This window comes from Macrotis lagotis, chromosome X (genome assembly GCF_037893015.1).
Source record: "Macrotis lagotis isolate mMagLag1 chromosome X, bilby.v1.9.chrom.fasta, whole genome shotgun sequence".
Classification (NCBI taxonomy): Eukaryota; Metazoa; Chordata; class Mammalia; order Peramelemorphia; family Peramelidae; genus Macrotis; species Macrotis lagotis.
The window spans coordinates 468,436,534-468,462,453 of NC_133666.1; the positions used below are offsets into that span (position 1 = coordinate 468,436,534).

A 25,920-nucleotide genomic window follows, 5' to 3' on the forward strand; every position below is an offset into this window, starting at 1 on the left:
TAGTGAGGTAGGATATGAAGCTTTCTTGAAAGATGGCAGGACTTAGAGAAATGAAGACTGGAAAGGACATTCCAGGAAGGATATTTGCAGGAATAAAACCAGAAGGAAGGAATTAATTAGAGAACAACATCCAGGTAAGGGTCTTCCATGGCAACCTCAAATGTCAAATTGTTTTGGCAACTATATTGTATCAGTGAAATAAGCATACAGAGCTCCTATCTACTGGGTGATGCTTTGCAAGTTTTCCTGCCCCAAACTCATGAACCTAGAAATAATGTAGCCACTTGGTCAGTCAATGATCAGATTGGTTTCAGAAACTTGCTTGGAACCTTCCTATTTACATTAAGAGAATTCATCTGTTTCAGAGACAGTGAAGTCATTTGCTGGCAGGAAGAATCATAAACATCACTGTACTGTGATGGCTCAGAGAGAGTTGTTATCATGCCAAACACAGTCCTTCCTTCCCAGTTTGCTGCCATATGTGTCTATTGAATTTTATGAATAAACAGCATTAGCTCTCAAGTTCAACTACATCAACAATGAGGCACTGTTCTGACAATGTTTCTGAATGATTAGAAGAAACATTTTTAGAAACACGATGTTATAGGAGTGTGAAATAATAAAATTTTTTTTATCTTGGATCTATGTAGTGGCCTGTTTCTAAGTGACATTTACATGTATCACTATGATGACAAGCTGTAGAGACCAGCTTAGAGAATGGATGAGCTTTGTTTATTTGAAATTATTTTTATTTCGTAAGGTATTTCCCAATCACATGTAAAAATATTTAACCATCATTTCAAAAAATTTTGAGTTTTGAATTCTCTCCCTCCCTCTTTTGCTCATGTCTTAAGAAGGCAAGAAATTTGATTTCAGTTATGCATATGAGATCATGTAAAACATTTCTATATGTCTATAAAAATACAGTAAAAAGAAGTATGCTTTAATTTGCATACAGAATTCATCAATTTGCAAAGCATTTTTCATCATAGGTCCTTTGAAATTGTATTGGATCATTGTCTTGATCAGAGTAGCAAAGTCATCCTTACAATATTGCTTATCATGTATAATGTTCTCTGGGTTTTGTCTACTTCACTTTGCATCAGTTTTTTTTAAGTCTTCCAGTTTTTCTGAAATCATCCTGCTCATGATTTCAAAAAGCACAATAGTATTTCATTACAATCATATACCATTGTTTAGCCATTCACCAATTGACAAGTATACTTTCCTATGCTCCTCTAATTTACTTTTGAAATCACTCCTTTTGTCTGCATCACTTACCCAATTTTTACTTTATCTGATATTAGTGTAAAATGCTGATCTAAGCCTAATTTTTTGCCAAACTGCTTTCCAATCTTCCCAGCAATTTTTGTCAAATGTTGATTTCTTTCCCCTAAAGTTTGGATCTTTGGGGTTGATTACTGTGGTTATTTGCTACTGTGTATCATGTACATTTTTCAACATAAGTTCTTTCTAGATTACTGTAGTCATTCACTACTGTATATTGTATAACTCATCTATTCAAGTGATTTACCACTTTATTTCTTTGAACCAGATGATTTTGATGATTATAACTCTGTAATATAGTTTGAAATCTGGAACTGCTAGGCAACCTTAGTCAACTTTTTTTATTGATTCCCTTGATCTTCTTGACTTCTGTTCTTCCAGATGAATTTTGTTACTATTTTTCCTATGAAATAATTCTTTGGTAGTTCGACTAGTATGACTCTAAGTAAACTAATTTATAAATAATTGTCATTTTATTACATTGGTTTAGTCTACACATAAGTAATTATTGTTGATTAGATCTACCCTTATTTTTGTGAAAGTGTTTTGTAATTGTAGTCAGATAATCCTTGGGTTTGCCGTGGCAGGTAGACTCTCAAATATTTTATTTTGTCTATAGTTATTTTAAATTAAATTTCTCTTTATAATGTTTTGTTTATAAACATGATGATTTACATTGATTTATTCATAAAAATGATGATTTACATTGATTTATTTTATATCCTGCAACCTTCTTAGGGAGTTCATTGATGACTCATTCAATTTCTTTTTCTAAAATAGGGTTAAGAATTCTATTTTCTTTTTTGGTTAATCTGTGTAGTTTATTTTTGTAAATATTCGACCATGTCACCAAGATTGTTAGTTTTACTGTCATGTAATTGGATAAAATAACTCATAATAAATGCTTTAATTTCATCTTCATTAGTTGTGCATTCACCTTTTTAATTTTTGATGCTAGTAATTTGATTTTCTTCTTTATCCCTTTTTAAAAATCAAATTAAACAATGGTTTGTCTATTTTATTAGTTTTTAATAAAACTAGATCATAATTTTTTTATTAGTTCATTTTTTTAAAATTCCATTTTATTAATCACTCCTTTGATTTTTAGGACTTCCATTTTAGAGTTTAATTAATGATTTTTAATTATGCTTTTGCAGTTTTAATTCTATGCCCAACTCATCAATCTGATCTTTCTCTTTTTTATTGTTTTATATATTTAGAGATATAAATTTTCCTTAAAGCATTGCTTTGACCATATCTTGCAAATTTTGAAATGTCTCATTGTTATTCTCTTTAATGAAATTATTGATTATTTTTATGATTTCTTCTTTGATTCATTAATTGTTGTGTAGCTCAGTCATTTCAGTCATGTCCAATTCTTTCTTGACTTCATTTGAGGTTTTCTTGGCAGTGACACTAAGTGGTTTGCCATTTCCTTCTTCAGCTCATTTTATAGATGAGGAACTGGGGCAAACAGGATTAAGGGATTTGTTTAGGGCACACAGCTAGTAAAAGTCTGGAACCAGATTTAACTCAAGAAGATTAATATTTGTAACTTCAAGCCTGAGTTTTTTCCAGTGTACCAGCTAGCTGCCCAAATAGTAGACATCTTAGCCTCAACATGGTTAAAATTGAATTCATTTATCTTTTCCCCTTAACCCTACCTGCTGCCGCCTCCCTCCTAAATTCTGTATTACTTAAGAGAACACTACCATCCTCCCAGTTCTTCTATCTTGCAACCTAGGTGTCAGTTTTGATTCCTCCCTATCTTTTACCACCTCTAGCCATATCCAATCTATTTATTTTTTCCCACAATTGATATTTTATTTTTCAAATACATATTATGAAGGTTTTTCGACATTCATCTACATGCATAGGCGTATTTATAAATCACATAGTTTTCTTCCCACCCCATCATCCTCAACTATGAACAGTCTGGTGAATATTGTACATATATATTTGTGTTTAACATATTTACAAATTAGCTATTTTCTGTATGAGGAATTAGGACTAAGGGTAAAGAAAGAAAGCCATGAAATAGGAAAGAAAAATAAATGAGAAATTTTTGAAAAAGGTATTGTTCATCAGATTCTGTAGATTTTTCTTTGTTTTGTTTTGTTTCCTCTGAATATGGATAGTATTGTCCATAACAGGTCTCCCAGGGTTATCCTAGGTCTCTGGACTGCTGAAGGGAGCTGTGACCATCAAGGTCGATCAACTAACAATGTTGTTAATGTGTACAATGTTCTCTTGGTTCTGCTTCCTTCACTCAGCATCAGTTCTTGTAATTTGTTCTACGCTTCTCTAGAGTCCAACTTCATGGTTTCTTATAGAACAATAGCACTCCATAACATTCATACCATAACTTGTTCAGTTATTCTCCAGTTGATGTCTATCCCCTCAATTTCCAATTCTTTGCCACTACAAAAAGAGCTGCTATGAATATTTTGGAACATGTGAGACTTTTCTCATTTTTTATGATTTCTTCTGGATATAGACCTATTGCATTATTGAGTTAAATAGTATAATCCTTTTTATTGCTCTTTGGGGCATAGATTCATATTGCTCTCTTGAATGGTTGAACAAGTTAACAACTCCAACACAGTGTATTAATGTTTCGATCTTCCCATAGCCTGTCCAACATCGATCATTTTCCCTTTCTGTCATATTAGCCAATCTGATAAGTGTGAGGTAGTACTTCAGAATTGTTTTAATTTGCATTTTTCTAATCAGTAATGATTAGGAGAATTTTTTCATATGATTATATATAATTTTTATTTTTTCATTTGAAAACTGCCTATTCATATCTTTGATCATTTATCAATTGGGGAATGACTTATAACCTTACAAATTTGCTTCAATTCTCAATATATTTTAGGAAAGTGACCTTTCTCAGACTCCCTAGCTGTGAAAATTGTTTCTGAATTTTCTGTTTTCCTTCTAATCTTGGCAGCAATGGTTTTATTAGTGCAAACAAATTAATTTAAAATAGTCAAAATCATCCATTTTCATATAAATTACAAAATAATTCTTATTTGGTCATAAATTTCTCCCCCTTTCCATAAATTCAACAGACTATTTCTTGATCTATTAATTGGTCTAGGTTATCGCTCTTGATGTCTAAATTCTCTACCCATTTTGACCTTATATTGGTATAGGGTATGAGATGTGGGTCTATGCCTAGTTTTTGTCACACTATTTTTCACTTTTCCCAACAATTTTTGTCATGTAGAGAGTTCTCATACCAGAAATTAATCTTTGTGTTTGCCAAACAGATTACTGAAGTCATTTATTACTGTTTCCTTTGAACCTATCCTAATCCACTGATCCATTACTCTATTTCTTAACCAGCACCAGACAGTTTTAATGACTGCCACTTCTATAGTAGAGTAAGGCTACCTTCCTTTACATTTTTTTCATCAGTTCCCTTGATATTCTTGACCTTTTGTTGCTACATATGAATTTTGTTACTATTTTTTCTAGTTCACTAAAATAACTTTTTTGGTAGTTTGATTGGTATGGTACTGAATAAGTAATTTAATTTGAGTCATTTTCATTATATTAGCTCAACCTAACTATGAGTGACTGACATTTTTCCAGTTGTTTAGATCTGACTTTATTTGTATAAAAAGTGATTTGTAATTGTGTTCATACAGTTTCAGGGTTTGTCTTGGGAAGTAGACTTCAAAGTATTTAATTTGATCTGCAGTTATTTTAAATTATCCAATCTATTTCCAAGGTAACATCTTTCAAGTGAAAATTTTCTAAATTAACCCTGGTCTTTTCTTCAGGAAGGCTCAAAATCTTTCCTTTTCCCCTTGAAGGAATATACTCAGTTTTTCTGGATACTTTATTCTTTGTTGTAATCCTAGCTCCTTTGCCTTCTGGTCATTGTTCTCTCTGTCTATTATTCCTTAATCTGGAAGAACCTATGATCTCCTGGAGCTGGAAGTGCTACATATCTTTGGACTTCCATATCCTCTTGACATAAAGGGCTCCTCTCTGCCCTTCAACTAACTGTGACCCAGAAGTGGGTGGAGTGGCCACATAGCATCTATTGTTGATGACTATACATCTATTGTTAGCCCAGAGATTCTGTGTAATCTCATTCTGACCATCTTTGGCCTGAGAGCTCCCCAAGCTGCTTCTGCTTCTGTCCTCACCACCTAGTCTTTCCACTAGTGTTTTATCCATGTTGACTCTAGGCCAGTCTCCTTCTCTTTTTCTCAACTTTCTTTATTGTCTTGAACTGGAAGAATTTCTCCCTCTTACCTTTTGTTGTCTCTGCCAGTCCTAAATTCTATTTCAGTAATTTTTTAAAAGTTGTTTGGAGGAAAATATTGGGAGAATTCAGCTTTCTTTACTCTGCCATCTTGCTTCTCTCCCCCAAAGTCTGAATGGATGAACTTTGACTCCTGGAGGGAAAAAAAATAAGCACTATTGTTTCCATAGGATTGGCCTAACTCTTTTCTGTAAGTGTGTATTTGTTAGGGGCTAACAATAGTCACACTCAATCAGCACAAGAAAAGAAGAACAGAACAAAAATATTAACCAAGTCTAATAAGTGAAAAAAAATATTTTGGAAATGGCAAAGTTTTGTCTTCAGACTTTTCTTCCTATTTGTAGAACAGTTGATTACTTTAGGAAATTCTAATTCTGCTTCTCATTAGCAATAGAATGCTATTGTATACAAATGTCCAGATTGAAGATAAAATCCATTAGCATTCATTCCTGTTATGGTAATAACAACAAGCTTAACATTATGAATATACTGAAACCCTGGCCAACAAATACAGTAAACGTGCAAGAACAGAGTTCAGGCCAAACTAGTGGATTCTTTTGTATATTCCAATGACTTGGACAAGCATTACTTCCTTGATCTTCACTACCTTGATTTGAGGCAAGTAGAAGTGAAGCCATTCATATTTCAAAGTCAGAGCAAATGAGGTGAAATGGAGAGTTCAACAACTAACACAGGTCTAAAGTGTAGTCTCAGAGGCAAAGCAGGTCTGGAAAGGAAGCCTAAAATCTACTTTCCAGTACCATGAACCAACTCTGACTAGACTCTCTCTCTTTAGTTTTATTACATTCAAGTAGAAATGATGGAAACTTTGGCAAGTAGCAGTGAACAGGCCATCTTAGAGTTCACGATAGGTAAGGAGGAAAAAGGTAGATAAGGTTTGACTTTAGACTTGTGGTGAATAGCTTTTAAAAGACCTATGAAGGAACATACTATCTACCTCCAGAGAAAGAACTAATAAATAGAAGTATGCAGAGTATGATTTTGTATAATATATATCTGTGTCAGATGGAGGTCTTTTCTAGTGCAGGGAGGGAGGAAGGCCATAGAACTTAACAAAATTAAATAAAAAAAAGAATTTGATGGTGACAGAGGTAGAATCCTGTGGTCTGTAACTCTGACTCAAGAGGAATGGAGAATTTTCAAGAACAAAATTCTGGTAATGAAAGTCTAAGTTATTTTGAGGAAGAAGAAGACTGGGAAGTATCTGAAGAGATAGTGAGAGATACATAAAGGTTGTTCATCAGTGAACTTCTACTTTAAAAGGACATGGGCAAGAGATAGAGACAAGGGCAAATAAACAACCAAATCTGAGTTCAAAGGAGTGATGAAGTTGCTAAGAAAAAATGTTAATAAGGTCAAAAGCTCATAACAAGCTAAGGCCTATACTAAGTGCCAAGGACAACAAAAAGGACTTTTTTATTTTTAAAAAGGACTTAAAAAACTATTCTGGCAACAAGGGGAAGAATAATAATAGCTAGGGAAAAAAAAGATGACTATAGATGTTTGAGAGAACCCTGAATAACCTAATTCCTATTTTTTTCTTCTTTTACCAAAGAGAATGCTCTTATCTGGAAAAATTTTTATTGCTGAACTAATCTTTGAAGAATCTCATGAATAAGAGAAATGGTACAGAAATAAAGTCAGGCAGATGGCTTGATCTGCTAAACCTATAGGGTGGTAATATTGATATTAATCCCTGGCAGCATATTAGAATTAAATATTCATTAATCATTAATAGTTTTATAACTTTTATAAATGAGTCAGAATAGGATCATTATGAGCAAGTAATGCCATACTAATTTTTTTTAGAAAGTATTACTAGATTATAACAGTATTGCTGGATTATAACAATATAGTTGACAAATTCTTATGTGATCTTTTGGAATAATAGAGAGAAATTTGAACTAGGTAGGTTGAATGATTGGACTTAAGAGTACAATTAGTGAATAGAAAGCAATTTATCAAACATTTGTTAAGTGTATACAATATTCCAGACAATTGCTAGTTACTGGGTACATGAAGACAAAAGAAATAGTCTCTACTGTGGAAGATCTTATATTCCTTCCTATGAGGAAAGTTTGAGCATCAAAAAGACAGTGACTTGCTCATGATTAAAAGAAAGTATCATAGGTAAAATTTGAAACAAAAGATAAAGACTCTAGTATTATAGAACTATGTCCTGGGCCCTGTGTTATTTGATATTATCATCATCAAAGACTTGAACAGAGGCCTACAAGGTAGCTTTATTCAGGGCTTTTCTTTTATGGATAAAGGAATAGAACCAGAGTAGTAAGTAGCCCCTAGTAGGGGACTGGAACTGAATTGTAAAAATCTTTGGAAACTATGAACTGTTTGCTTTTTATCTGGTTATGGTGCTCCTCTGTTTTCATTATATATGTATATATAATGCATACATACATATATAATACATATATGTCTATGTATAGTATTTCATGATAAATACACATTTAATAGCCATAAGATTATCAGGAGGATAAATGAGTAGGATAAAGAAAACCCTAGTCTTTTCCTTATAGAGAAAAAACTTGGGCTTCAATATGTTGGTAAGAAAGCATAAATAGAAGCAGGTTGAAATCCACACTTTTCAGGCATGTACTCATTCATGTACTCATTGTCTTGAATCATGACTTCATTTTGTTGATGAAAAACTGATGGGAATGTGGAGCATATATCGGTACCACCACAATTATATCATAGAGTCATTGTTTTTGTTTCAAAAGGTACCTTTGAGGAAATCTAACTTAAATTCCCCCATTTTATGGATGAAAAGACTAAATAGTTTGCCCATCACACAGGTAGTAAGTAGTAGAGAGGTTAAGTATCTATAGATTCATTAACATTTTGGATTCATAGGATTATAGATTTAGAGATAGGAGGAAGTTAGTCCAACTTCCTCATTTTATTGATGAGAAAACTGAGGTCCCGAAAAGTTAAATGGTCTATGTAAGTGGCATCTAGGTTTGAACCTAGATCTTCTCACTCTAAATGCATCATGCTTTTCACTCCACTATTCTGCTAATCTTTAAGAGGTATAGACTTTAGCCACATGAAAAATCATGCCCAAATTTATGTTTTGTAACAAATTAGGTCAGTTATTGATCAATTTGCCTTAAATTAACTAACCTTTAATAAATGGTTGGATACACAGAGTGTAAAAGTAGATATGAGATATTGATACTTGGTGCTCTTTTCACTCAGATTCTGGAAAAATGTACTATGTCAATCCCCAGAAAGCTCTTTTCCTGGAAGCAAAGTAAATAGTGATTTGTTGAAAGAACTTTTCAGGCCTGAAGGCTATTCATGTATTCAGTCGATCATTTATTCATGGACTATACTTACCAATGAACTAATTAATTCATACCCACATAATCTCAAGGTCAGATGGTCACACAGTACAATCCATCACTGAAGAGATATCATTTCTTTAACATGGAGAGGCAATGTGATATATTGGATACAGTATTGAATTTGGCATGAGGAAGAACTGGGTTCAGTTTCTGACTCAAAATCTTATTTTCTATGTGACTGGGCCCTCATTTTCCTCAGTTTTCAGAGGGTAAACTGAAATCCTTCCCAATTCTGATTCCATGATCCTATGATTTTCAAAAAGTGCCTAACCCATGTTGCCTTGAACATATATAGTTGTTAGCATTCAATATAAATACTTATTGAGCATCTCCTTTGTATAAAGCACTGTGCTAGGCAACTGAGGGAGCATAATATCTCAAGATTATTTAGCACATTATGAATTTCAAGGGGCAGCTAGGTGGTATAGTGAATAGAGTGCTTGATCTGGAAGTAGGAAGACTCATTCATCTTCTGGAGTTCAAAACCAGGCTCAGACACTTACTAACTGTGTGAATCTGGAGAAGTCACTTAACCCTGTTTGCCTCAGTTTCCTCATCTGTAAAATGAGCTGGGGAAGGAAATGGAAGACTACTCCAATATCTTTTCCAAGAAAATTCTAAATGGGACCATAGTCAGAAATGATTGAAACAAATGAACAACAAAAAAGAGTTTCAAAGCCCATTCCTGGCAGTAACCCTGAAAGGTAGAATGTAAAAGAGGAGGAAACTGAATCCTAGAAAGTAAATGTCAGGGAAAGGATTCCAAACCAAGCCTTCCAAAGCAAAGTTCAAAATTCTCTTCTACATCAAGTTAGACATAGCAATTTCAAGGAGTTTATGATCTATTTGCAGAAGTAGTAATTTAACATAAATAATGACAAGTGCAAGTAGTACATGAAAATCACCATAAGAAAAAATGACTATAAACTATAACTATCTGATGACTTCTTAAACAATGTTAAGAAAAAAAACATACCTCAAGATGTCAAATCTTATTATCTTAATTTTAAATGCCTCAGACTGGCAAAAAAGTAAATTGGAACAAAGTATGTCTGCTGATTCCAATGCTAAGTCTTAGAAATACTTCTGTCAAAGATTGGTTCCAAACTAAGCATTCACCTTAATAGCAGAACTTAGAACTGGCAGGGAATCCATACCTAAATGAGAATCCCTTCCCCCAACAATGTCACCAATGGGTGCTCATCCAGTTATTGTTTGAAGACTATTTCCCACGGCAGTGTATTCTACTGAATACCTCTCTCATTTTTTTTTTCTTTTACCACATCCAAATTTCTCTCCTTTGTACCTACATCTTTTGATCTGGAGGTAGGAAGACTCATTCATCTTCTGGAGTTCAAAACCAGCCTCAAACATTTACTAACTGTGAGACTCTGGGGAAGTCACCTGTTTGCCTCAGTTTCCTCATCTGTAAAATGAGCTGGGGAAGGAAATGGAAGACCACTCCAATATCTTTTCCAAGAAAACTCTAAATGGGAACACAGAGTCAGAAATGTTTGAAACAACTGAACAACAAAAAGGGGTTTCAAAGCCCATTCTTGGCAGGAACCCTGAAAAATAGAATGTACAAGAGGAGGAAGGTGAGTTCTTCCCCATAGAGACTAGAACAAATCTAATCCCTCTTGCCTAAGAGAGCCTTTCAGATACTGTAAATCACCTCTCATGTTCTTTCTAAATCTTGTCTTCTTCAGACTACATCTGAACTGATGTTCCTTTAAGTGATTATCATGTGGTCTGATCTTAGTTGTTTCTCCTTTGAATTATTCAAGTCCTTTTTAAATTTTGACATTTCAAATTAAATATAATACCTTCAGTTCTCCTGACTAGGGAAGAAGACAAGCAAGACTATCATCACCCTTGAGGTGCTTGTGGGTATATCTCAAACAGTCTAAGATTGCATATATTTTGGGGGGGGTCCCATATTGACAATAAATCATAGAAAAGTAAAAGAAGGATTAATTCTGCTCTAGTCAAGAAGGGATTGAATGAAAAATGGGGACTCGAGAATAGAGGTATTGAATAAATGGTGGTTAGCTTGGGGAGGTGATAGTGCTTCTCTGAACAAATAATTTACTATCAGGAATGATGTTATGGTGGGAAGAATGTTTCTGTGCAATAACTACAATAAATAAACCTCAAGTAAAAGAATTTGGTGATGAATCTTGCTCACAGCTTTGTTTCTATGTCATTGGGCAAAGTATTCATAAGTAGTTTTGGCAGCTTCAGGAGAATTGAGATTCTTTTCTTTTATTCTTTCTCTATGGTTTTAGACTTCTTAAATCAGGTGAGCAAAAAGCTGTTCTACACCCCAGGGTTATGGTCCATCTGAGAGACGACTCTCATCATTTACCAAGTCTACTAATGGATAATTATTATTAAGAATAAATCAACACCTACATTACTCCTAGGGGACACCCATTTTATTTTTGTATATTAAAGAGACAACATCATGACTATATTATCTCCGGGTTAAAGTTCTTTAATGTCTCCCCCCCACCCTCCAGGCCACTCAACTTTCAGATCTACTGTTGCCAAGGCTCTAGACTCATCCTCTTGAAGTTTCCCCAGTTTCATTAGCTCCAATCCAAGATATGGTAATGTTTCCTCAAGACTCAGCTGTTGGTGCTGTTTCCTAGGTTTCTTAGTAAACTCCATTGTATAGTAACCTTGCCAAGGGCTTCAAGGGAAGGAAAATGGAGACCCAGCCCTTTTCAGGTTTTAAACTTGGTTCTGTCAGGCACACAATGGCTTTCCATGGCAAGAATTATTACGTTGGCTGAGGGGTGGCATTCCAGGGCTAAATGACTAACAAGTCAATATGACCTTATGAATGAGATGAATCAAACTGTCAAGCCTTGGGACTGGAAAGTCAGTCACCTTAAAATTCAGACTATATTCAATTCAGATTTTTTTTAAAGGGAGGGTGGGAGCAGGCTGCTGGGAAACTGAGCAACAAAATAACTGAATTGTGATATTCTTTCTATCAAATCATACCTGTAATTAAACCCATATCAGGCAATTAAATCCACTGGGGAAGGAGCACAGCTTTGATATTGAACAGTATGATTAAGGCCAAGATTTAGTATTGCCTACACAAATGTAAGGAGTAAGTGTGAATTTCAACCCAATTAGCCCTTAAAAGCAGACATCAAGCCTCCCCTTCCCCCTACCCCCACCCCCATGCCCCGTTCCCCTTCAGTAAAGAGTCCTATAGAAGGGTGTTTGGTTACCGACTTGATCCTGGAGGGAATTAATGATCCCCATTTGGCAAGCCTCAAAGCCCTCACATTCCGGCTCAGTGACATTTTAGTAGAAAAAAGATTCTGGTTATCCTTCAAATGCGTGAATTGGCTAATAGAACTTCTTCGTTTACTTAGTGCAGATTAAACAAATCTGGAAATAGAAGGTTCGTTATCCAAAAACTAAAGGGGAGAGGGCCAGTAAAGGAAGGGGGTGGGGAAGTAGAAGGAGACAAAGGTGAGAGAAGGGAGGAGAGGGTGGAATTTAACTGGAAGTCACAGATGGTGAATTTATACTTTGCCAGAGTTTTCCCCCATTAAAAACAAACAAACAAACAAACAACCCCCCCCCCCAAAAGCATAATGACTGGCAGTGGGAAAAAAAATTGAGACAATAATCAGCCTGTCAAGTTTCTTGTAAGATTGTCCCATGGATATAGTGATATGTATATATCATTGTTATGAAGATATGCATCCCCTTTTTCATACATTCATCTATATCTATAGCTATATCTATCTATAAATCTATATTTTTTAGGGGTAGTCGTAACATCGTGCTCCTAAGTACTTTTCTTTAGGGACAAGAAATTGGGAGTAATCTTAGTTGAACAATTCACAGGAAGATCTGGGGTGGATCTGATAATGACTTTCATCTTTGCTTACCCTTCTTAATTATTGTGCTTCCTTTGCAAAGGATCTGGAGAAAGACAAGTCATGATTCTGAATGAATGCAGACACTACCTATAAATGGCCTTATAAGTATAATAACACAAAGATAGAAAGCCTCATGACCAGGCACTGGATCTCTGACCTCTGTGCTATTCATCAAATCTTAACCAGTCTCTCCTCTGCACTTCCCAACTCCTTTTGACTGTATATGTTTCTACCTGTTCACCAGGTTAAATGAGAAAAAATAATTGTAATCGTAACATGTACTTAGTACTTTGGGTTTAAAAAATACTTTGTATAGATTATCTTATTTAATTCTTTTTTTTATTTTTAGATTTTTCAAGACAATAGGGTTAAGTGGCTTACCCAAGGCCACACAGCTAGGTAATTATTAAGTGTCTGAGGCCAGATTTGAACTCAGGTACTTCTGACTCCAGAGCCAGTGCTCTATCCACTGTGCTACCTAGCCACCTCATCTTATTTAATTCTTACAATTAAATTACAATTTAATCCTTACAATGAAGAAATGAGGAAATTGAGTCTGAAAGAGGTAAAATGACTTGTCTACAGTCATACAGTTAACACATTTCTGAGGTAAGATTTGAATTACTACAAATCCAGTGTTCTATTCTCCACATCACTACTTTCTATCTCAGTCCTCTTCCATCTTCATGCCTTGTATTTTTCCTATTATACAGACATAAGTATTCTGCACCAGTTGTCTTCTTAGATCACGGACATCAGGGACTAGGAACATCTGACCTTTGGACTGTGTAAGACCAATGAAATCATTTGGTCTGGTGCTGCCATGCAACCACAGATGGGACTCAAAATTCAATGAATCTAGGAGCTTCTTAGGGGTAAATTAATTACTTGACCAAATATAGCAGGCTAATTTTGAAGTTGATAATTTTGTATGACCTGCAAATGATGTTATAAATATCCAAATAACCCTTGGCAGAAAAAAAGGTTCTCCACCCCTAACTTAGATGGTGATTAATAGATCTCATTTACTTAGCAATTTAAAGGACTTTCAGTGGTTTCCCTCACCATGACCTCATGAAGTGGGCAATGGAATTGTATGGAGTATATGAATGCATGACCATCCTTCAGGGGTGGCTCTCTGCCATCCCTTTCAAGTTGTTTCTGGAAGTAATCTTGGCCTAAATCACATGGTCTAGCTGATATGCTACAGAGGAAGGAAAATGGGATGGAAAGATCAATTTAAAGGCAGTTGAAATATCCTGTTGTCTCATCTTCCATACTGCCTCTACTCCATAACCCTCATCCAGAACAATACTCAAAATAGGAAAAAGATTAAGTGGGATGTGGGGGCAGCTAGATAGCTCAGTGGATAGAAGGCTGGGCCAGGAGTCAAGAAGATCTGAATTTAAATTTGGCTTCAAACATTTATTAGCTATGTGACCCTGGGCACCTCTATTTGCCTTATTCTATCTAAGAAGGAAATAACAAACCACACTAGTATCTTTGCCAAGAAATCCCCATGGACAGTATTCTGCACAGGGTCATGAAGAGTTGGATAAGATTGAATTGACTAAACAGCAACAAGTGAGAACTATAACTACTGGGGGTAGAGAGGACTTAAATGGGATGCATTATTCTCAGGTGGGTATAGAAAGTAGAGATTTAAGGAGGGCAAATTGAAAATGATTCCCATAGTACCTGAAAAGTCTATAAAAACATTAGGGAGAAATAACTCAAGTCATTCTAAGGTAAGGAAGAGGTAAAGATAATCTTTTTAACTCTACTAGAATGAAGGATTTTTGACCACTGGAGATAGACTAGTCAATTGGTGCATGAGACTGAATTAGGTGAAATTGTAGGGTTGATATATAACAAGAACTAGAAATGTGGTGACTTGCCCCCAAAGGATGTTGACCCTCCTTGTAAGAGCTGTAATACTTTCCTAAGAGAGGGGAAGCAGATGGCAATAAGAGAAGGATGATGGTAATGGCATTAGGGTCAAAAGATCAGGCCATACTGAGCCTAAAGAAGGATTTGGATTTGGTTGCAGTAAGTGCCCAAATTGGCAAAGCAGGAAGAGAGTTTGATGCAACAGAGATCTCTGATAAAGGACCAAAGAGTGAAAATAAAAGAACCAAAAAAGAGAACAAAGCTGAAATTATGTCCTTCACTAATAATATAAATACTGGATTGAACCAGGCTGAAGGAGAAAGGTTCAATTCTCTAGGAAATTCTTAACTAGAAAATTTTCTAGCTTGGGACAAGGACTTCAAACCATCCTAGGGACATGTACCATGAGGACCTGAATGTGGCAAATTGCGTGACTTTGTGGAACTAGTCATTTCAGTATCAAAATCTTTAACCAATCTCCCAGGCCATAGTTCTTCTTAATTTATCCCTCAAGCTTTGGTTCCTTCCAGGTATTGACTATTGCTTTCAAATAGAGACTGCCTTCAACACTTTACATTCCTGGGATCTGACTCCAACTTGACTAGTGTTGCATAACTAGTGTGGTCCTTCCCTGAGCCAGATCATTTTTCTTTGAACTCTGGTCTCCAAGGCCACAGAAGAGTCTCAGGTCCCTCCTATAGAAGGTCCCCGGGGAAGCTGGAAGGAATAGCACAGCTATCTGGGTAAATGAAATCTAGTGGAGTAAATATAAAACATGTGTTCTTCACCTCTTTTTTGGTGTCATCAATTCCACTGACATTCTATGTTTATGAACCCCTTCTTAGGAGGCAGTGAGGTAGTGCAGTGGATAGGACATAAATGTAATCTCATATACTTAATAGCTGTGTGATCCTGGAGAAGTCATTTTTCCATTGATTTGCCTCTGTTTCCTTAAGTAATATGTGAATAATAATACCATCTACCTCCCGGAGTTGTTGTGAGGATCAAATGAAATAATATTTGTAAAACACTTTGCAGACCTTAATGTACTATAAAAATATTATTTAATATTTTTAAGATAAATTTATTTTTAAAATAAATAAAATATATAATATAAAGGAAACCAATTTATTGAATATAATTTTTCCTTAAGCTCAAGGGCCTGTTGAAATCTATGGGGGGAGTGGAGGGAAGAAAAGAAAGGAAGGAAAAAAAAGAAATAGACATGATAACTTTATTATATATATTTTAAAAGAATAATTGTACCCAATAGATTTACAGTGTTATACAATCATCTTTTTATTATATTTTCTTAAATAAATACTTGTTTTATTCCATAAATTAAAAATTAAAGAAATTAATTTTTAAAAAGTCTATCCACAGACCCTTAGGGTTGGGGGCGGAAGGGAGGGAGGGACTGTGCAAAGACCCCAGGTAAAGAACTTTTGGTGTCAAGGGAGAAATGTGGGCCAACTCCAGAGAGGTGAGGTTAGAAGGAATCTTAGTTAGCTAATCTAAGCACTCATACTTTACATCTCACAGGAGGAAACTAAACTGCAGAAATTAGAAGTGATTTATCTAAGGTCTCACATATCAGTCATGGAACTAGGGATTGACTATTCAAGGGACATTACCTGATGTTAGGATTTAGAGGAAAAGCTATGAATGAGGTAGGCAGAGATTCAGGCAATGCCAAACTTGCTTTTCTGATCCTGACAGGTAAGCTGTAGAATGAGTCGCATTCAGAGAAGTGTTAAATAAGACTGAATACTAGAAGCCAGGTCAAATAATCATTGACAAGTAGGGTGCTTTTTTCCTCCACTTTAGATGAAAATTTCTTAGCTGTAACCTTCTCTAGAGGACAATTTCTGAAAAGACTGCTGCAAGACAAGAGAAAGCTGGACAGGTGTGAGATTACTGGTTGCATATGTGTGCTTAGACATTTGAGTTCACTGCTGGGGAATTGATGGTTAATATAGGAAGCCCCACATCATCACTACAAAAGTATTTCTACACATTTTTACCACTTCCAGAGCATTAAATGGGAATTGGGAGGCTAAGGATAAATCTGTCTTGGAGAAATAATGGAATTTTGGCTGTCAACCCACTCTTCATCCTGTAAATTAGGTTTTCTTCTATGACATCATATAGCTATCAATTAAATGAGCACAGAGTAGCTTTGGTTTGCCATGCAGTTCCCTATGATGCTGTGAGATTAACTTGCACACACTCATTCCTTAATTGCTACTGCCTGGGTTGCCAGAAACTGAATGTTTTGGGACATTCCAATGGCAATTGGTTTAATTTGCTGGGGATTTTCAGTGATTCAACCTTCATATTTATGTGAGTTCTGAAACAGGGAGGGGAAGGATGAACTGATTAGGGAATTCTTTAAAGGGGGGGGGAAAGTGAAGAGATTCATGAAATTTGGAGATGGAGAAGATCAATTAGGTCATCGTGTCCAGGGCAGGAGGGTTCCCTACAGCATACTCATGGAGGTTTCATCTAGTCCTCTTTAAATGATTCAGCTAATGGACTTTCCATAATCTTTCTTTGGAAAATTGTCCCACAGTTTCAAAGATTTGATGATTGGGAAATGTTTTCCTCAGGAGTCAGCTGAACCTTTGCTTAAAGCATCCCTTTCATCACTGTAAACACTATGCTTCCTGCTGAGATGGTTTGAGCCTGTGAACTGACATACAGATGGTTATTATTTGCCACTGATCCAATTTGACATGTCATTGTTTGTTAGCTTTCTCTTGCTCTTGAAAATGCTTTATGTTAATTTGTTTCTCTCTGTGGACATACTATATCCCCTCAATTGGAATGTAAGCTCCTTAACAGGGAGGGCCATCTTTGGAGTCTCTCTTGGTAGTCCTGACGTGATAATCCTCTTCCAGAATGAAGAACAACCAACAACAACTTGGTAGAAACACTTTTTTTTTAGCATACTTCATTTACTCAGAAGGATCATAGGAAAATAGATTTAGAGATAGAAATAGTTGAATCCTTTAATCCAACATTTTATAGACAAGAAACTGAGACCCAGAGAATTAAGTGATGTTTTTCCAAATTCATACCAGTAGGAAGTGAGAGAAATCAGAAGTTGAACCCTAGTTGTTTGACTCTGGTTTTAGCTTTCTACTGCACATGCTATTCTTTCCTAACCTATCATCTAAGAGTCTTGAGAATTAAAACCAGATGAAATTTTAGAATTCCTTTTATTGTTATCAATGTTGTTTAATCTTTTTCATTTGTGTCTGACTCTATGTGGGATTCTCTTGGCAAAGATAGTGGAGTGGTTTACCATTTCCTTCTCCACCTCATTTTACAGATGAGGAAACTGAGGCAAACGGGGTTAAGTGAATTGCCCAGGTAAACATAGTAAGTTTCTGAGGTCGGAGTTAAATTCAGAAAGGTGAGCCTTCCTGATTCCAGACCCAGCACCTAGCTTTCCCCTTAAAGCTCCTTTAGTCACTCCCAATCTACACTTTATTGTTGAGGAAATTTAGCACTTAGAGAAGTTAATTGATTTGTCCAAAGTCAGGGAACTAACAGCAGTAATAACTGTATTTGTTTTCTACAGCATTTTAATACACATTTTAAAGTGTTTTGCATATTTTATCTCTTGTAATCCAGCCATCTTATAAGAGAGATGATATATTTTTCATTTCACAGATGAGGAAACTGAGGTTGAAAAAAGGTTTAAGTGACATATTCAAAGTCACACTGCCATGTAAATGTTTGAGATGGGATATAAACTCAGGTCAGTTCAATTCAATTCAACCCTCCATTTCCACTGGGGTACTTAGCAAGTACATGGCAGACCCGAGGCTTGAAACTCAGGACATCTGCTTCCAAACTAATGTTGTTCCCACTATACCTACTTCTATGTTAACTCTTAAAACTTTATAATTTTGGCTGAGTGCTTCTGAATTCCCTTCAACTATCTCATTTTTTTTCTGATGTCTTTAAAATTCATAAACAGATTCATTATTTCAGATGAAGTTTCATCTATGACATATGTGGTTCTCAAATCCTTGCAAAACAAGAAAGCTTAGAATGAAATGATGAAAGTCTCCGTCATCATCAGTGAATATTTTCTGTATTATTTCGGTCCACTGGAGGCACTTGAGCTATGATTCAACAACAGAGAACAGTTAGGAAATGTATGAATTTGCCAGAAAGGTGTGTAATGTAAATTGGACCCAGCTCTTGCCAGTTATTCAGAGAACCAATGTATCACCCTCAGATGTGTCTGGGAGAAGAGTGTCAATAGGGAGAGTATAGAAAGTGGAAAAGAGGAATGGGGCTAATTGGAGATACATTCCCTGATATATTCTTCAGAGTTCATGATGACTGGTTTCATGGGGATACAGAGATCAAATAATGATGATGATGATGATTCTTGATAATATAGTACTTTACAATTATGAACTTGTTTGCTCATCGCAACATCTCTAGGAGGTAGGTGTTATTAAATCCATTTTACAGATGAGGAAATTTAGATTGGGAGATTAAGGGACTTTTCTAAGACCAAGCAATTAATAAATATCAAAGTTATAATTTGAACTCAGACCTTTCTGGCTGTAAGTCCAGTTCTTTTTTTCACTATTCCATGATGACTTACTCTAATTAGAACGTAAGTCAAAGAAGAACTTTACTGAAGGATAAGATCATACTGGTCTTTTCCCCTTATGTCCCAGTGAAGCAGAAAAGAAAACAAGCATTTATTATTTGCCATAGGGTAGACATTGTACTAAGTGTTTTAGAAATATCATTTTTATCTTTGCAATATCTATAAGAAGAAGTTGATGAAACTGAGGCAGACAGAAGTTAAGGGACTCACACAACTAATAAATGTCTAAGGTCACATTTGAACTCAGGTCTTTGTGATACTAGTTCCAGCACTCCATCTACTGCATCATACTGCCATGCTCACAGTTGTGTGCTTTGGATTAGATCCATGGCTTATGCTACTCCAGAATCCTTGTATAACATAGGACAGAGAGGATGTCCTTACTCCCAATATTTCTTCAAGTTCTAAGCTCATAGAGCCCACATTTGGCTTTTTTTTATTATAAAAAAATCTCCTTTTGTAGTCTTTACAATGAAAACTTTTCCTTGAATAATTCTTGCTTTCCAAAGTTATATATTTCCTACTAAGGATTTGAGCTTTACTACAAGTGAGAAACCATGTTAATCATCTATTATTATATGTGATTTTAAAACAAGATCTTTAACAATTTTTTTAAGAAGATGACAATGATGCTGCCAATGTCCATTTTGACTGCCTGAGTCAATCTCTATTCTATTTCTAGTGTACATTATGTGAGGTGCCATGGGATTTAGTGACCTTTTTCTGCAACTGGTGAAAATTCCATATCTTCCACTGTTTGACATGCACTGGCACTTTCTTTCCCTTGATGGCCTGCCCTGTCTTCCCACTCACATCCAAATAGAGCCCTATCAAATCTCCTTTTTCATCAAACCATAGGAGATCCCTGTACGGCATTAGGAGCAACTGAAGAATGGATTCAAAATAAGTGTCACCTGTTTCTCCTCCCTCTCCTGATATGTTTGACCCTGCTCAAGAGAGATGGAAAGACATTTGAACTAGTCCACATTCCTATTGAGGATTAGATCTATTCCTTTCCTTGCCTTATTTCTGGATATGATAGGGATACTAGAGGAAGGACTAGTCCAATTCAGCATTGCAGTCTCATGGGAATTTTATATGGTTGCAGCATCTCATGTGATCTGGTTATTGCCTTGTTCTGGTTTCATCTCAAGACATCTATTTTCTTTAAGTATTCTGTGGTTATAGCATAGCAAATCCCATATCTTTACAATCATGTGCCTCCTTTCCCATTCCAAACAAACACATTTTTACCAAGTTTCTGAAACCATTCCACATTTATTCATCCAACATATATTTATTGAACATCTAGTGAGTGAAAATCATTTATTAGGCACTGTGAAAAAAATCCAAAGATTAAGACTTAGACCTTTCTTACATGGAACTTCCTGTTTAAGATCAAATTAATATAGGAGAGATCTATGATTTCTTTTGCGGAATCTTCTCCATCAGATAGCACAATCCTTTTATGACTAAGAATCCTCAAGTTTCCTGAGGCATACAGAGAAGTGACTGGTTCAGGGTCAAAAAACTATTAAATATCAAAGGTAGAATTTGATTGAAGGACTTCCTGATTTCCAAGTCCAGCACTGTCCATTATTCCAAAACACCTTTAACCTTGTTGTTATTGTTGCTGTTGTTGCCGGGTAGTACAGTGGATAAAGGACCAGGCCTGGAGTCAGAAAGACTCATCTTCCTGAGTTCAAGCCTGGCTTCAGCTAGTAAATGTCTAAGGCTGGATTTTAACTGCTGTCCTTCTGACTCCAAGGTCAGTACTCTATCCGTTGCCCCATCTAGCTGTGGTTAGAGCACGATCCTTGGAGTCAGGAGGACAGGAGTTCAAAGCCAACCTCAGGCACTTGACTCTCACTAGCTGTATGACCTTGGGCAAGTCACTTAACCCTGATTTCCTCACATTCAGGCCATCTCCAGTCATCTGGATCCATATCTGGCCACTGGATCCAGAGGACTCTAGAGGAGAAAATGAGATTGGTGACTTAGCATAAGCACCCCCCCCCCACTCAGATCTAATCCACATGCTTGTCATGGTATCACCTCCCTAATGTTGTAGTCACAAAGAGTAGACATTTTACTATGTCTCTGTCTCCAATTCCCAAGTTTAATGCCATCCATTATTTTAAAATATCTCTGATCATATGGCAGTAAAATGACAGTTTCCTAAATATCTTTAGATTTCACATATTTTTGCATGGCATCCCCTCAGTATCAAGTTTTATTTAGTCCTTTATCTGAGATGATGAACTCTGAAGAACCTTCATTTCAAGAAGGTTATATTAAAATGCTTAGAAGTTTTCTTTCACTCCCCCCCCCCCAAGTCTGCCCTTCCCCACCTTCTCCCCCAAACTAGACAAGATGGTTTCTTAGACCCCTTCTAACTTTCATGTTCTATGAATCTGAGTTCCTTGGCTGAGGTCACATAGCAATTCCATTGAATTTCTTTCTAGATAATGAACTTCTTTTCATCTAAAAAAACAATGCAATTGAAGCTCTGATGATAAATTCCAGATTTGTTTTTTCCCTTTAATAATATTTAATTAAATTACATTCTGCTGCATCCCCTGATTTATGCCTTGTTCTGAGCTCAGAATTTTCTGTTTTGTTTTTTAAAGAAATAATTCAAAGTTTCCCATGTTCTTTGCAAGGACAGCCTATTCTCAACAAATTTTATTTGTACCAGATCTCAAATGATAGGCATAGAAGATGTCAATTTCCTCAAGTATCAAGAGGTTTGTTAAGAAGTAAATTTTAATCTGTAAATTATTATAGAGTTGACAAAAGGTCCCAGAGAAGGGAAGAATATTATTAACATTTGGCTAATTTCTTCAGGGTTGTTTAGGGGTCCTACAATGACTTGTGGCTATAGGAAAAATATAGTTATATGGTAATGTGAATGGGGGAATGCTATTGACCATGGAATGGGTGAAGAAGATTGAGGTGGCATATAGACGTGAGAGGGAGCTCAAGTCAGAATTGATCCAAAGGATCATAGATTCAGAGATGGAAGAGATTTTAGAAGCCATCAAGTCTAACCCCTTCATCTTATAGATGAGGACTCTGATTTTCAAAGGGGTTGCTTGTCGCCAAAAGTGACATAGGCAACCAAGGTGAGATGTGAACCCAGTCCTTTGATTCCAGATCTAGTCCTCTTTCCATCATGTGACATTGCTTCTGTATTTGCTTATGGATTATCAAAATCTGAGTATTTTTTGAAAGGCAGTTTGTCGGGCTTGGAGTCAATTTGGGTTCAATTACTAAAACTTTTTAACTTTGTGGTGATGGTCAAAGTCCCTTTCCAGACCTTAGTTTCTTTTTCTGTAAAATGGGGATATTAATATTTGTACTACCTACTCACACCGTTGTTTGAGGAGACTGCATTACAAATCTTACAGTGTACATAAATGTCAGATTTTATAGGTCTAGTGTTTTGGTCCATTGTTTGCTGTGATGGGAAAAGGCTATTTTCTTACTTGGCAAGGTCACATTTATGTATTACAGTTCCTAATTCATGGGAGCAAAACATTCTTGTAGTGAAAACAGCAAACTAGCATATTCTCATGGATAGCCAGGGGCTTGGAGGACAGTTTCTGCAAGCTCATGGTTATTTCTTGGGCTCACAAAATGGTGGGGGGGGGGTGGGAAAGGGAGAAGGCAGCCAGAAAGCTCAGAGCTGTCCTGAACTTGGTGTTCACTATTGAACAACACACCAATTAGCTGTTTTCTAAACAAACCATGAGAACCAGTTATAAAGAATCCACCCAGAGGGGATGCCAACTCCATTAGAATATGGAGCTACAAAATTGATAAATCATTTCAGTTTAGCCCCAGTAGAAGGGAGAACAAGGAACCATTTTTTACTTTATTTGAATATTGTAAATTGAACAATGGCTTTAGTTCTCCTTTGAGGACCCCTGGGAATTCCTTAACTGACCCTGATACTGAGCCAGGAGAGAACTTTGGAACTGAGCTGTTTTAAGTGGGTGGGAGAGTTTAAAGGAATATAAAGTTCCCCCACAAAATGAAAAGTCTGCTTAGGTTTATAATAGTGTGAACTTGGGATGGAAGGTGCATGGTGCTTCCTAGGGGTTTGTGGATTAGTACAATGCACCACCAGGTAGACCACTGAATGTCAGGAACCCTAAGACTTAAATAATCAAATTCAAGACTGAGGGCTGAACTTGGTCCAAAGTTTATCCAAGGAAACAATGAGCAGGGGCCTCCCCCCCACCCCGGTAAAATTGTGAAGTCTGCAGCAAAGACTATGGTTGGTCCATTCCAGGTCTCCCCAATCTGGGTCCTTTTTCCTTCTTACATTATGGAGCCTTCTCTTCTTTCTGCTTTATCAAAACCTGCTCTTCCTGAATGTGGTAGCCCAAGCTTGCAATTCCTGCTATGGGGGAGTTGGGGAGTAATAAGCAGCAGTAAGGTTAAGATGATTTGGTGCTCACACTAAATGTGACCCCAGAATGGTGATGCCCCAGGCGCTCTAAGGGGCCTGGTGACTGCCTAAAAGGGGCAAATTGATTCAGGTCAGAAGACAGTTTCTGTGTCAACCAGTAATGGGGCAATCATCATGAGTGACCACTATATTTCTAGCCTGGGGAAGATGGAAACTCAAAATCTACTGTCAAGAAAGGAGCCTTTATTCATTAAAACCTGTGAATGTTTTTTTTTTTTCTTTTGGAGGCAATTGAGGTCAAGTGACTTGCCCAGGGTCACAAAGCTAGTAAGTATCTGAAGTTGGATTTGAACTCGAGTATTCCTGACTTCAGGGCTGGTACAGTTATATGTACAACCCTTTGAGTATGGACTTTCTCCTTATCCTTCCCTGACTTTTCTCTCCCCCCCCCACCCAAGATGAGGGGAAACTTATGAAACTTTCAAGTCTGTTGTTTCTTTCAGGAGCAGAGTCCCTAGTAGTTATTTGTGGCTGCCTCTGACCTTTATGGTCACTTAATTCTCTTTCATTTCTTCTTTCTGGAGGCCAGGTGTCATATATGTGTCTATGATTTTCTGTTCCTCCCTACCTCCTCTTCAAGTCTTTTTATATCTCTATGGAGTATAATCTCAGGTCTGACAACAGGGAAGTCAGAGGGAGTTTAGTCATTCTATTGGAGGTACCAACAATGTATCATAAGTATAGGTACAAGAAGAGGTATCAGAACTGGGAAAGTCCAAGGTCATTAGAAAATAGCTATGAGAAATCAGATTAAAATGTAATTGGGAGCAGGGCGGCTAGGTGGCATAGTGGATAAAGCACCAGCCTTGGAGTCAGGAGTACCTGGGTTCAAATCAGGTCTCAGACACTTAATAATTACCTAGCTGTGTGTCCTTGGGCGAGCCACTTAACCCCGTTTGCCTTACAAAAAAAACCTAAAAAAATGTAATTGGGAGGGGCAGCTAGGTGGCAAAGTGGATAGACACCAACTCTGGAGTCAGGAAGACCTGAATTCAAATCTTACCTCAGATACTAAATAATTACCTAGCTGTGGGACCTGGCAAGTCACTTAACCCCATTACCTTGTTAAAAAAATGTAATTGGGAAATGTTAACAGAATAAACAAAAATATGATACAACATAGACAATGTTAATTTGTGATTTTCTAAATCAATGGGTAGTCAGTAGGGATTCTTGCTAATTGATTTTGTCAGGGTTGTGGTCATGTCCAACTATTTATGAGCCAACTTAAGGATTTCTTAATAAAGTACTAGATAGGGTAGCCATTTTCTTCTCCAGCTCATTTTATAGATGAGGAAACTGAGGCAAACAGGGTGAAGAGTATGGGGTCAGATTTAAACTCAGTTCCTCTTGATTCCTGGCCCAGTGACCTATCCACTGTGCCATATTGCAACCCTCAGTTTCAGACACATTTGCCCAGGAAATCCAAGGTACCTCTGGACTCTAGAAAAGATGGTATCAGTAGTTGCCTTCAGACTTGTTCAAGGATGTGTCAGTGGGGGTAGAGGGTGCATGCGACATTGCAGAGACTCCTTGTTGGCCTTCGCTGGGGGCAACATTTTGATACTGATAACCCTTATGACTTTGTGATCTCATTGATTTGAACCCTGCTTCTAACAACGCAGCTTGCAACTCAATCATCGCCTGCCTATCTTGTGTAGCCCCTGCTCAAGTGATGGAGGCCTTCCTCAGACTTCTTAGAGGATACCAGGGGGCCATTGTGGCTGTCTACTTGTCCTTTCTTGCTTGAACACAGTCCAGCCTATCTTTTCTTTCCAGAAGTATACTGTGCTCTTTGCAGTTAATTTTTTCAATGACTTGTCTTGTTTCTTCTTCCACATTCCAGTTCCTCTTCCAGGTAAACCAGGAGGTAGAATGAAGCTATTACCCACTAACTTCAAAAGAAATCATTCCTTTAATCTACTACTGTGAGATTAGGAGGCCAATCACTTTTGCTTGCATCTGAGCACTTTCAACATACAATGGTGGGAAACCACAAACAGGTTTTATATGAAAAGCTTTTCTTTAAAAAAAAAAGTGCAATG

General features: G+C 36.6%; 1 long non-coding RNA gene across 1 annotated transcript in view; it reads right to left on the reverse strand.

Annotated features, from left to right (window-relative positions):
* Window positions 1-25,920, reverse strand: part of LOC141502862 (uncharacterized) — a 115,679-nt gene that overhangs the window by 87,708 nt on the left and 2,051 nt on the right. The window contains exon 2 of the long non-coding RNA XR_012472678.1: window positions 5,560-5,702. This is a non-coding gene — a long non-coding RNA (uncharacterized LOC141502862). The remainder of the gene's footprint in view (window positions 1-5,559; window positions 5,703-25,920) is intronic.